Source organism: Condylura cristata, unplaced genomic scaffold, assembly GCF_000260355.1.
Source record: "Condylura cristata isolate star-nosed mole 26May11 unplaced genomic scaffold, ConCri1.0 scaffold00024, whole genome shotgun sequence".
Classification (NCBI taxonomy): Eukaryota; Metazoa; Chordata; class Mammalia; order Eulipotyphla; family Talpidae; genus Condylura; species Condylura cristata.
Genome location: NW_004567125.1, coordinates 18550865 through 18561520, shown reverse-complemented (window position 1 = coordinate 18561520; position 10656 = coordinate 18550865). Strand labels below are relative to the sequence as shown.

At 40.2% G+C, this 10656-nt stretch overlaps 1 protein-coding gene across 3 annotated transcripts in view; it reads right to left on the bottom strand.

Annotated features, from left to right (window-relative positions):
• The window catches only part of RABGAP1L (RAB GTPase activating protein 1-like), a 521731-nt gene extending 514338 nt beyond the window's left edge, over window positions 1-7393 (bottom strand). For all 3 annotated transcript variants that reach the window (XM_004688498.2, XM_012729024.1, XM_004688499.2), the window contains exon 1: window positions 7225-7393. The gene's annotated coding sequence lies outside the window, so the exon portion shown is untranslated. The remainder of the gene's footprint in view (window positions 1-7224) is intronic.
• Window positions 7394-10656: the final 3263 nt, after the last annotated feature.

The following is a 10656-nucleotide window of genomic DNA, read 5'->3' as shown; positions in this document are numbered from 1 at the left end:
GAAAGCAAGTTAACAAAGGGAGTAAAGGACCTATACAAAGAAAATTATAAGAAACTGTCAAAAAGTAGTAAAATACAAAAAGAAATGGAAAGATACCCATCTTCAAGGATTGGAAGAATAAGCATTGTTTTCTTTTGTTGTTGTTGTTGTTGTTTGTTTGTTTTTTAAGATTTATTTATTTATGCATACAGAACTGGGGTACAGGCCAGAGGTGCAGAGGCAGCGAGAGGCTTCACCAGACACAGAATGGGGAGCAGAACAGGCAGATCGATGAAGTACACTGCTGAGGGGAGCAGCGGGCCGGTCAGGAGAGGTCTGCCACGCCATGTGGATCACCTCCAGGGCAGCGGGAATCGAACTCATGCTGAAGTGGCTTCAGCTTCCTAGTGCTGTGCTTTAACCTGCTACACCACCAGGGAGGGCCAGAATAAGCATTGTTAAGATGGCTAAGACGCAATTTACAGACACAATGCAATACCTATCTAAACCCCAATGACATTTTTCAAGGGAAAAAAAAAAATTATAAAATTAGGGAGGAACCACAAAAAAAAGCCCTGAACAACCAAGGCCATCTTGAAAGAAAAATAATGAAGGTATACTGTTCCCTGACTTCAAAATAAACTGCAAAATAATAGCATTCCAAATAGTAGGCATTAGAACAAAAACAGAAATATAGACCAATAGAACAGAGTCCAGAAATAAATCCACACAAATATGGAAAATTAATCTTTGAAGATTAACCATATAATGGAAAAAGGAAAACCTTTTTAACAAATGGTATTGGGAAACTTGGATAGTCACATTTAAGAAAAATGACACTCAACCATTTGATTCCATACACAAAAATTAATTCAAAATGGATTAAAGGCTTGGACATAACACCTGAAGCCATAAAACAGATAAAAGAAAACATAAATTATACTCTCCTGAACATGAACTATATTTAGGACTCATCTACAAAGGTAAAGGGGGGGGGAACCGTGAGGAAAATAAATAGATGGTGCTATGTCAAACAGAAAAGCCTTTATATAGCAAAAGAAAGCACCACAAAAACAAAACAGGCAGAAGATGTTTGTATATCACATATCCAACCAAGGACTGAGTTCCAAAATAAAAAACTCATACAATTCAACAGTAACAGCAACAACAAATCCCAGTCAAAACATGGACAAAGGATCTAAATAGACACTTCTCCAAAGAAAATGTACAGGTAGCCTACATTACATGAAAAAAGTGCTGAACCTCACTTATTAGAAGAGAAATACAAACCAAAACCACAATGAAATATCATTTACCCCTGTGAGAATGATCTATCTCAAAAAGTTACATATGTTGGTGAGGATGTAGAGAAAGGATATATTCATACACCATTGATGAGAATGTAAATTGGTTTAACCTTATTGAAAACGATAAAATTCCTTAAAAAACTAAAAATGTAAATTTCATATGATTGAAAAATAGCACTTCCAGGTAGGTATTCACCCTAAGAATAAGAAAACTTGGTTTTTCACCACTGTTTGCAAGGGTACTTGAAGCAAAGGTGCACCAAAACAGCAAACACAGTTACTGCAGTTCTGTCTCCAGCTTCATGATAGGTCCCTGTACAAAAAGGCACTCAATTGTCTCTGTTTGAAACATTCAGCACATGGCAAGAAATAACCTCTAGAACAGGACATCTGACACTGAATCAACTGAAATGCCAATAAAATGACAGGACTTTAAAAAAATGTACTTATACTCAGTGGACTACAACTCAGCTATTTAAAAAAGATAAAATAGTGCCTTCTGGGACAAAATAGAAGGATCTAGAGGTGATTACACTAAGTGAAATAAATCAGAAAGTGAAAGACAATTACCTGATGGTTGCACTTATTTGTTGAAATATAAATAACCAAAAATAAACTGGCAAACCTCAACAATAATAACTGTAAAAAATACAGTGGGTGGGGGTGGGGATAGGATATAGTCAGGGAGTGAAGAGTGATATAATGGTGTATGAGCACTAAAATTTTGAATGAGTGAAGATTGGGTGAGTGAAGCATGTGCACATGTTGTAGATGTAATACTGTACTCTCAAAATCATATTTTAGTGTAAGCAAACAGCAAGTCAGTAAAATTTCATTAAGGAAAGAAGGAAAACTGACATTCAGGCTCTTCACCCAAAAAGCAGTAACTGACTTTTGCCTATCTCTTTTCTTCTACCTTTGATCACTCTGGCCCCTAGCCCAGAAGTTCCTTCTCTCTATGTTATCTGTCATCTTTCCACAATTCCCAATTCAACCCATTATTTAAAACATGGTTTAAAAATCACCTCTTCCTTTAACTTTCTTACTAAAAGTAAACACTCCTCTCTCTAACCTCTTGTAGTATATTATCTTTATATCCTTACCATACAATACTTTGTCTTATATTATCTTTGCTTCCATATTTAATCCCACAAAAGCACAAAAGCCTCAGAGTCAACATTCCTGCCACAGTTATCTCTATTCAAACTGCTTAGCACAATGCCTTGCACATATTAAGTATTGTAAGTGAGCTACATAAAAGGCTCAGTTGAGGAGAAATCCACTAAAACAACTGCAGATTAGGAATCCAGAGACACAGCTCTGACTAATAACTAGCTATATAATCTTGATTTGCAAACTGAAGTGGACTAAGCCAGACTTCTGGTTTTTTTAACTACAAGCTGATATTCATTAGATGGTTGAAATATCAACTGGGTGTCAAAAATCCAAATGAAATGAAATAGGAAATATCAAAGTGTGTGTGGGTAGTGGTATGCTGTGAATGTTTAATGAATGGCTATTCAAAGGGAATTAAAGCCCTGAATTGTACCATTAGCCGATTGCCTGTGTAAATATTCCCACTATAGCCAATTTCAAGCCAATTTTCAAAAATCACTGAACATGGAGCTAGGTGAGGACAAGCACAGCAGCTTATAAACAACCTCCAGTGATGTCTTAAGTTCCTAAAAGTATGGTTCCACCAACTTTTCTTTCAACTGTTGTGTATGTGTATGCCTCAATGAGGGTACAAAATGTATTTCTTACTGTAAGTCAGTGTCAAAAGTTTAATAAATTTCAGCTAAACACTATTTCTTACAATAAAGTTTACTCTTGGTTATATATAATAGCCTCTTTACCACCACAATTTTTCTTTCTCTTCAAAAAATGAGTGACAGTGTCTATTGATATCACCAGAAGGCAAATTATAGAGAAGTTTGGCTTAGGAAGCATGGGCAAAAGCCTTTGTTCAGCCCCACACACCTGAAGGACACAACACACTCCTACTAGTAGCCATAGTTTATTTAACAAAGGGCTTGGGGAAGTGGGAAGAGGACATCTATTAATATGAAAAAACAATCCAAATTACTGTGATATTTGTGCCCATTCTCCTACCTCGTTAAAAGTCTTGGGTCCAGAGGAAACCAGAGTTTTAAAAAAGTAAAATTCCACATACCACTTCATGTAGTACATACAGACTTTAATTTATGATGCACACCTGAAACTTATGTGATGTTGTCATGCAGTATTACTTTAATTTTTATTTAAAAAAAGTTTCCACACCTGATGTTTCTCAGCCAAATTCTCCAGTATAAGTTTGCATTCCTTCATAAACCCTACATTAGTGAAAATCCCTTATAAGAATTAAATTGTTGGTGTGTAATACTAATGACATGTAGTACTTGTGAAATTTACAAAAGGCAGAGGGAAAATTAGCAAACAGTTGTCAGATTTGATATTCTGGGAGAATCAGGCTTTTATTGAAAAAAACGCTTATTTTCTTTTTTCTTATTTAAGCTTTCTAAAGTGGGTGAAGGAAGACATTTCTTGAATATATTTTTGGCTGCACTGTCTATCACAACAACATAGTCTGTAAGCAGACTTTTTATGAGTGTTAATAAAGCACTGTGTTTTCTATTTTTAAGGATATTTAGAAAATGAGAAGGCTCAGAATTTCAAATATACAAATAATCTCAGCCCAAATCTAACTTTGAATCAATTCAATACATGCTTCGAAGTTTCCCAAGAGGCCCTCTCTGGTGGACAACAGGTTGGCACACAGCACTGCAGGCTGGTCACAGCAGCTTCAGTGCAGGTTTGATCCTCAGCCCCAGAGGTGATCCACATGGCACAGCAGACCTCTCCTGTCTCACCCACTGTTCCCCTCAGCAGTGTACTTCATCATCTGCCTGTCCTGCTCCCCACTCTGTCTCTGGTGAAGCTTCTTACTGCCCCTGCATAAATAAATAAATCTTTAAAAAAAAGTTTCCCAAGAAAATTCCCCAAATTTACAATTAAAAAACACCAAAAAATGACAAAGAGGTCAGCATGAGCTCAAACTTGCAATTCTCAGTTACTGCAATCTATCTGTTGAATGGGTGTGAATACAGAAAGTAAATGAAATATGAAAAGGAGAATGTGAAGATACAAATTCCACTTATTTCCATTAGCCCTTCCTTATAGGAGTTCACATACTTATACCTAATTTCAAATAATGACCTTAAAGTGAAAATTATTCTCCACTCTGAAAAGCTGAGTCAAGTCAAATACTGTCTTCCTCCATGCAAAATATTTAAAACTTTTCTAAAAAACTGAGGTTGTTTTATCATACATCAGGCTCAATTCTGTACTTTCTCTGTTTCTGTTGTTTGTGGTAGCAAATGTTTATAAGACTATTCCATAAGAAGTCACCAAGTTGTCTTTGCAGAACCAGAGGCTATAATAATCTTGGGCTGTTGGTCATCCTCAGACCCCAGTAGCTGACCTATTTAAAGACAAGTGCTATAAACATGCAGCAACTTATGAAAATTTGAGAAACACAGAAAAGGGCTTGGTGGCTGGAAATCTCATAGGTTACACAGTATTTATTCTCTATCCAGCTGTAATCAACCCCACACCAATTCAAGACACTGATAGGCCAGAAAGCAGCCCCCATTCTACAACCTCTAAACAAAAATTCTTTTAACACTCAGCTACTACACTCTTCAAAGTTAATCTCCAGAAGGCTGGCTGTCTCCCACTCACAGTATTTTCATTTGATAAAACAACATTCTTTTTTTGACTACTCCAAAAGAATGAATAAAAGAACTTTCCATTTTAATGTTATTATCTGAGTTCAAATAAACATACAGTAGTTGAATAAGTTCAAGTTTGGGTTAAGGCAATGGAAAAAAATTCAAGTAAAAGTTTTCAGAAGTCACAAATTTATAACTGGTGATCTGATAACCATAAAAACAACTGTTTCACATGCCTAATACAATTCTGCCATCCAAATAAAAAGCATCATAATGATTACTAGAATAAAAGGAAAGTTATCTGAATCATGAAACAATTATCAAAGGAATAAAAATTCTTAGGGTATCAAAAGTACATGTAAAAATTCCCATCAAATAATTCAAGCCAAAAAATAAATTTCACATATTTAGTGATATTCTTTTTATATTGGCATATACACACCAAGTCTCAATAGTACCAGAACCTACTACCAGGTAGTTTCCAGCTTTCTAAAGTACCAGTAAACAAAAATTAGGGGTTGTTTTTTTGTTTGTTTTTTGTTTTAAGATTTATGTTCTTTATACAAGAATTAGGGTGTAGGTCAGAAGTTCAGGGGATAAGAAGATTCACCAGGGGCAGAGTGGAGAAGAGAACACAGTGTTGGTGATAGTTTGATAGCTGAAAACTCCCGTGCCACCAGGGAGACCCTGAACAAATTTTTTTTTTCACGGGTAAGCCTTACCCTTACACATCCCTCTTCTCCCTAGATGACTTATTAATATATAATATCAAAGAAAATATTGAACTAACTCATGCAGACACCAGCCAAACTCTGTTAATACCCCAAGCGAGTGTATATTTAATACAACTTGACAGCATATACGTTAAATTCACCTAGCTTTTTTCCTTTGCAATTTCATCGTCAATTTCACAGGAATTCTCTACTGAGATAATGAATCACAGGCCAATTTTCCAGGGCTAGTAACTCATGCACCAATATTTTCCATGAACAAAATTCATTTCCAATTTGACCACACATAAAGTTTGTACCTTCTTAGCTCAAAATTAATGGGTATCCTACAGAAGTGCAGACGTAGCCAAGTACAAATACTATTATGAGAAAAGCCAGGTTTTCATGAATTTGTGTCCAAAATTTAAGGAGCACTACCTACTCACCATTACATACAAGAAAATTTTAAATATATTAAAAAACCCCTAAACCTTCCGGTCCCTTAAAATGCAGGCCTTAAAATCAGTTTCCAGTCAGTGCTGATATCTACCAAACCAGTAAGTTCTTCTTACCATTAGTTTAAAATGAGGTTTGCGTTTCTCTTCAGCTGCATAAACCCTCAGTCCTGCAAGTGACCACCTACATTTTGACACATTTTCTAAGACAAAACTATCTGAGTGATACTGCCTTAGGGTGGGGGCTGGGGGTGCAGTGGGGGATGGGGAGCAGGGATGGGGGAAAAAGCCCTGTCAGTTCTGTCCCAAGCACTCAACCACCTCCCGCTGGCCGGTGGCCCCTTTCCACATGCTGACGCACTGCCCAGCCCTGCACCGTTGGCGATCAGTGCAAAGTACTAGCCTAGGCTGAGAAACTTTATCAGCACCCACAGCCTGGACGGGGGTTGTTTGTCAGGGCCAGGCGGTCAACTTTTAAGCGGGGCACTGTTGGCAGGTAGAGATCTGCCCAGGATGCAGCCCATCCCAGACTGCAAAACCACAAGCATCAACAGCAGAAGCGGAGCAAAGTGCCGGGCGGAGACCCGGGAAGCGCGAGGGCGAGAAGCGGTCACGAACAGAAGCCTGCGTGTAGCTAAGAAAACACCCCGACCACACGCCCCCCGGACGCGGAGCTGCTGGGACTGCGAACCCGGCAGCAGCCACGGCGCGCTACGGAGGCGGCGGTGTCAGGAGGGCACAGCTGGTGGCGACCGTCCAAGTCACCACCCCGCCCCCAGGTGAGGGGCGCCGACCCCGCCCGCCCGTCCGGGCCGCCGGGAGCCGCCTCGGGAGAGAATCGCGGTTTCCCGAAGGAGACCTACAGCCCCGAGCCTGCCCGGCACCCTCCTCCCCGAGGTCCTCTCGCTGCCCGTCCCGGGCCCGGCCCCCAGCTCGACCCTCCCCTGGCCCAATCCCGGCGCCAACATCCCCGGCCCGGCCCGCGACTCCGGGCCACCCAATCGCCCGCCCGCCGGCCCCTAGAAGGCCGCCTTCGCCTCACCTCCTCACGTCTGCGCGGGCAGGGCCGGAACAACTCTGCCGGGTGCCCTCGTCCCACCGCCGCCCCGAGCTCTGCAGCCGGGCCCGTCCCGTTCACTCCGCTGCCGCCAGAGCCCAGAGAGGGCGGAGGGAGCAGGGCGGAGGGAGGGAGCAAGGAGGAGAGGAGGGCCCCCCGGCAGGAAGAGGCGAGGGAGGGGGCGGGCCGAGGAGGAGGAGGCGCTGGCGGCTCGGGAGCGCGGCCGTCCGGGCCCCTCGGCTAGGCGTGCGCGCTCCTGAGAACGGGGACGCCCGCACAGCACCGGGCGGCGGCGGCGCGCACGCGCGTACACGTCCCAGCCTGGCCGCAGTTGGGCGGGGGCGGGGAAGAGAAGACCTACGGAGTTGATTGTTAGATCAGGAACCTGGCAAGCGAGGAGTGCCCATAGCCCTTCAAAACTGCCGAGAGGGAACTGAGCCCAAAAGCTATCCCGCACGGCCTCGCGGAGGGACAGACATGCGCGATTATAGAGACCGCCCAGCGGTTATTGAGTTCTCAAAAACATTCTGAATTTGGAGCGATTGCTTTTTTGGTCCTAAACCTGGTTTACACGCTTTCATTCTTAATGCCTAGCAATGAATCGTCAAAGACGTCATCTTGAAGAATATTGTACTAACTTCTCTCGCCTCTTCCAATGTGTCTCGTGTGCCTAGGAAACGCTCCCTGGTGCATTCAGTGGGACTCAGCGGAGAGAGAAAGGGAAAAACCCTCGGGGAATAAACAAGAAAGCACTCAGCACTATTATGTTCTTCTATGAAGAAAACTTGCCCTTATTTGCACCGTTTTATATTTTAGGGTAATAAAATTTGGGGATACAAAGTAGAGAGAGATAAAATAAACCAACTCTTTTTTTTTCTATGCAGATAGAGTGCTGATCTTTGAATTGTGAATATCCAGCCAGAAATTACCTGTAAATATTCCGAATTTACTTGGCATTTTGATTCTCTAGGTGTGTGTCACCTAATGTATTCATCTAGGTAAATATGTGCAATGTTTCGTGACCCTTAAGAATCCCTGAGTATCTGCTTCTTTTCATTTGTATATGTTCTTCAGCATTTAGTATAGAAAGTCCTCATAAATTGCATAAATTGCATCGGTAAGTGAATATATTGCAGGTAAAGTTAAGTGTATATCCAATGATTTGCTCTCTGTAGTGATTTCTTGAGTTTAAGTTATCTCTCTGCCCGCCTTCAATTCCCCTGCACCTTTTCATCCAAAATCTACTCTGAGGAATGACATTTTTGTCTAAAGAAAAAAAGTTTCCATACTGAACTTCTATGGATGCGGGGACATACCAAGAGTGTATACTATTTTATGTTTCCCTACCTGCTGGGCTCCTTTACAGAAGATCCTTTATTAACCTTAATAATAATGATCCCAAAAGTTTTCCTAGCTCTGGGCCTCACTCAATGCTAGAGTTTTATATTATTCAAGGTGGAATAAAAGAATTCAAATAACTTGTTGATTCCCTGAGATACACTATTGAAGGATTAAAAGAATTCAAACAACTTGTTGGCTTCTTGATACATAGTATTAACTAGTAAATCAGCAATTAGGTAATAAGCCACTACTAAATAAAATACCAGAAAGTTTACACTGGGAATGTTCATGGAAAAAAATCGTAGTTTCTGTCTCCTGATGTCTCCTAACTGAAGAGAAGCTTTTTAACAAAAAGGACAATGCTGTGCTGCACTCAGTAAGAATTTAACTCCCAAAAATGAAACAGTGTTTTTAATGTTAAGTCCAAAATTAATGTAGTGTTCTCCAAAATTCAGTTCCAAATGCCGTGAAGGCAACTATAGGGACCACTGTTGGCTGTTGCCAGTTAGTTCTTCTATTAAAGTGGAACATGGCATCTAAGTCACTATTGTAGGATCAATCCATGTGGCAGCTTGCTACAAGAAAAAGCAAAACCTCTGCCCCGGACCACATGTCACACCTCTGATCATCAGGGGTTATTCTGTAAAACTGAACTGTTTCTCATGTTAGAACCCAGATAAGGGATGTCACAAGAGAACCTAGATAAGAGACAAGTCACAAGAAAACTTAGATAAGAGACAGTGAAGGTGATTTAGTCAAACTAATCCTTACCACCAAGAAAGGAATTCTAACTACAGGTCAAAGAACTACAAAGCATTTTTCATGAAATGTGTGTTACTTCCTTCCCTATTCACTATACTTCTCTGCATTAAACATATCCTAGCAAGCCTAGCCCATGACATGACTAGAACTCTTGAGTTAGGGAAAGGTATAAAATATTCTAATATGATTCAGAATATGACCCCCAAAAAATGGGGGCCTAAGTCCAAATCAAACCCTCAAACATTTTGTTTTAACTACATGGTGCTCAAATTATTAATAAAAATGATTAACCAATGTTACAAACCAGAAGATATTACATGTTTTCCAAACTTCTCTTTAAAAAGATATTACATGCTTTCCAGACTTCTCTTTAAAAAGTGAAAGCCTACTAACAGTAGGCTTGCATTTCCATCTGATAATAATCAGCTAAAATCTATGCATTCCCTCTTTTCCCAAGTCTTTTCATTCCCAGTTGTATCTTATGCTGTCCCCATTCCCTCATGTGGATCTGCAATTCCCAATTTAAACTATCATGATATCAAAAAACTAGAAACAAAAAAGGAAGAGTTTTAACCATGATATTTAAAGGAGGTGAAGTATTGTTTTTATAATGAGCTTCACTGGTGGATTTTTCAGCTGGTGTTTCCACCTCTCTGAGATCATGAGGCAGTTAATAATTTGGATGGGAAAAGCCCCAGCTCCAACTTCAAGTCTGGTCCCTAATTGATGTACTTAATCAACTTAACCCCATCCTCATCTGTGTTTGTGAGTACACACTCAGGTCTAATTTGGTCTAATCATAAGGAAGACCACATTTTGTATTTACTGGGAGGAGAAAAGTGTTGTCTTAGTCTGGCTAGTCTGATGGTTGAGATGTGAGTCTGTAATTACTGCAGCCACTTTGTTATCCTGAGGGGAGCCAACCTGAAATTAAAGCTGACACATGATGGAAGAGCTCAAATCCAGCTTGAACCTACCCCTTCCACTTGATTCAGTAAGTTCCCTGAGCCAATAAATTTTCTCACTTTGAATTTGAACTACTTTCTCACTTTGAATTTTTAACTACTTACAACCAGGCTAAATTTTCCATGCATGTTATAAGTGAAAGAGCTATAGATGCGTTGTCTGATTCTGGTATAGAAACTTCCAATGGGATGAATAGGTAACAACCTACTTAGCAAAATTTTAGATAGTCTTGAAAACATGACACCACCCAAATAAAACTCTCCCCTTACTATATTAACCTAATACCAGAGAATCCATTGCTTCATCTTTTTTTATATATTTCAAGCATAACAATATTTTCTGTTTTAT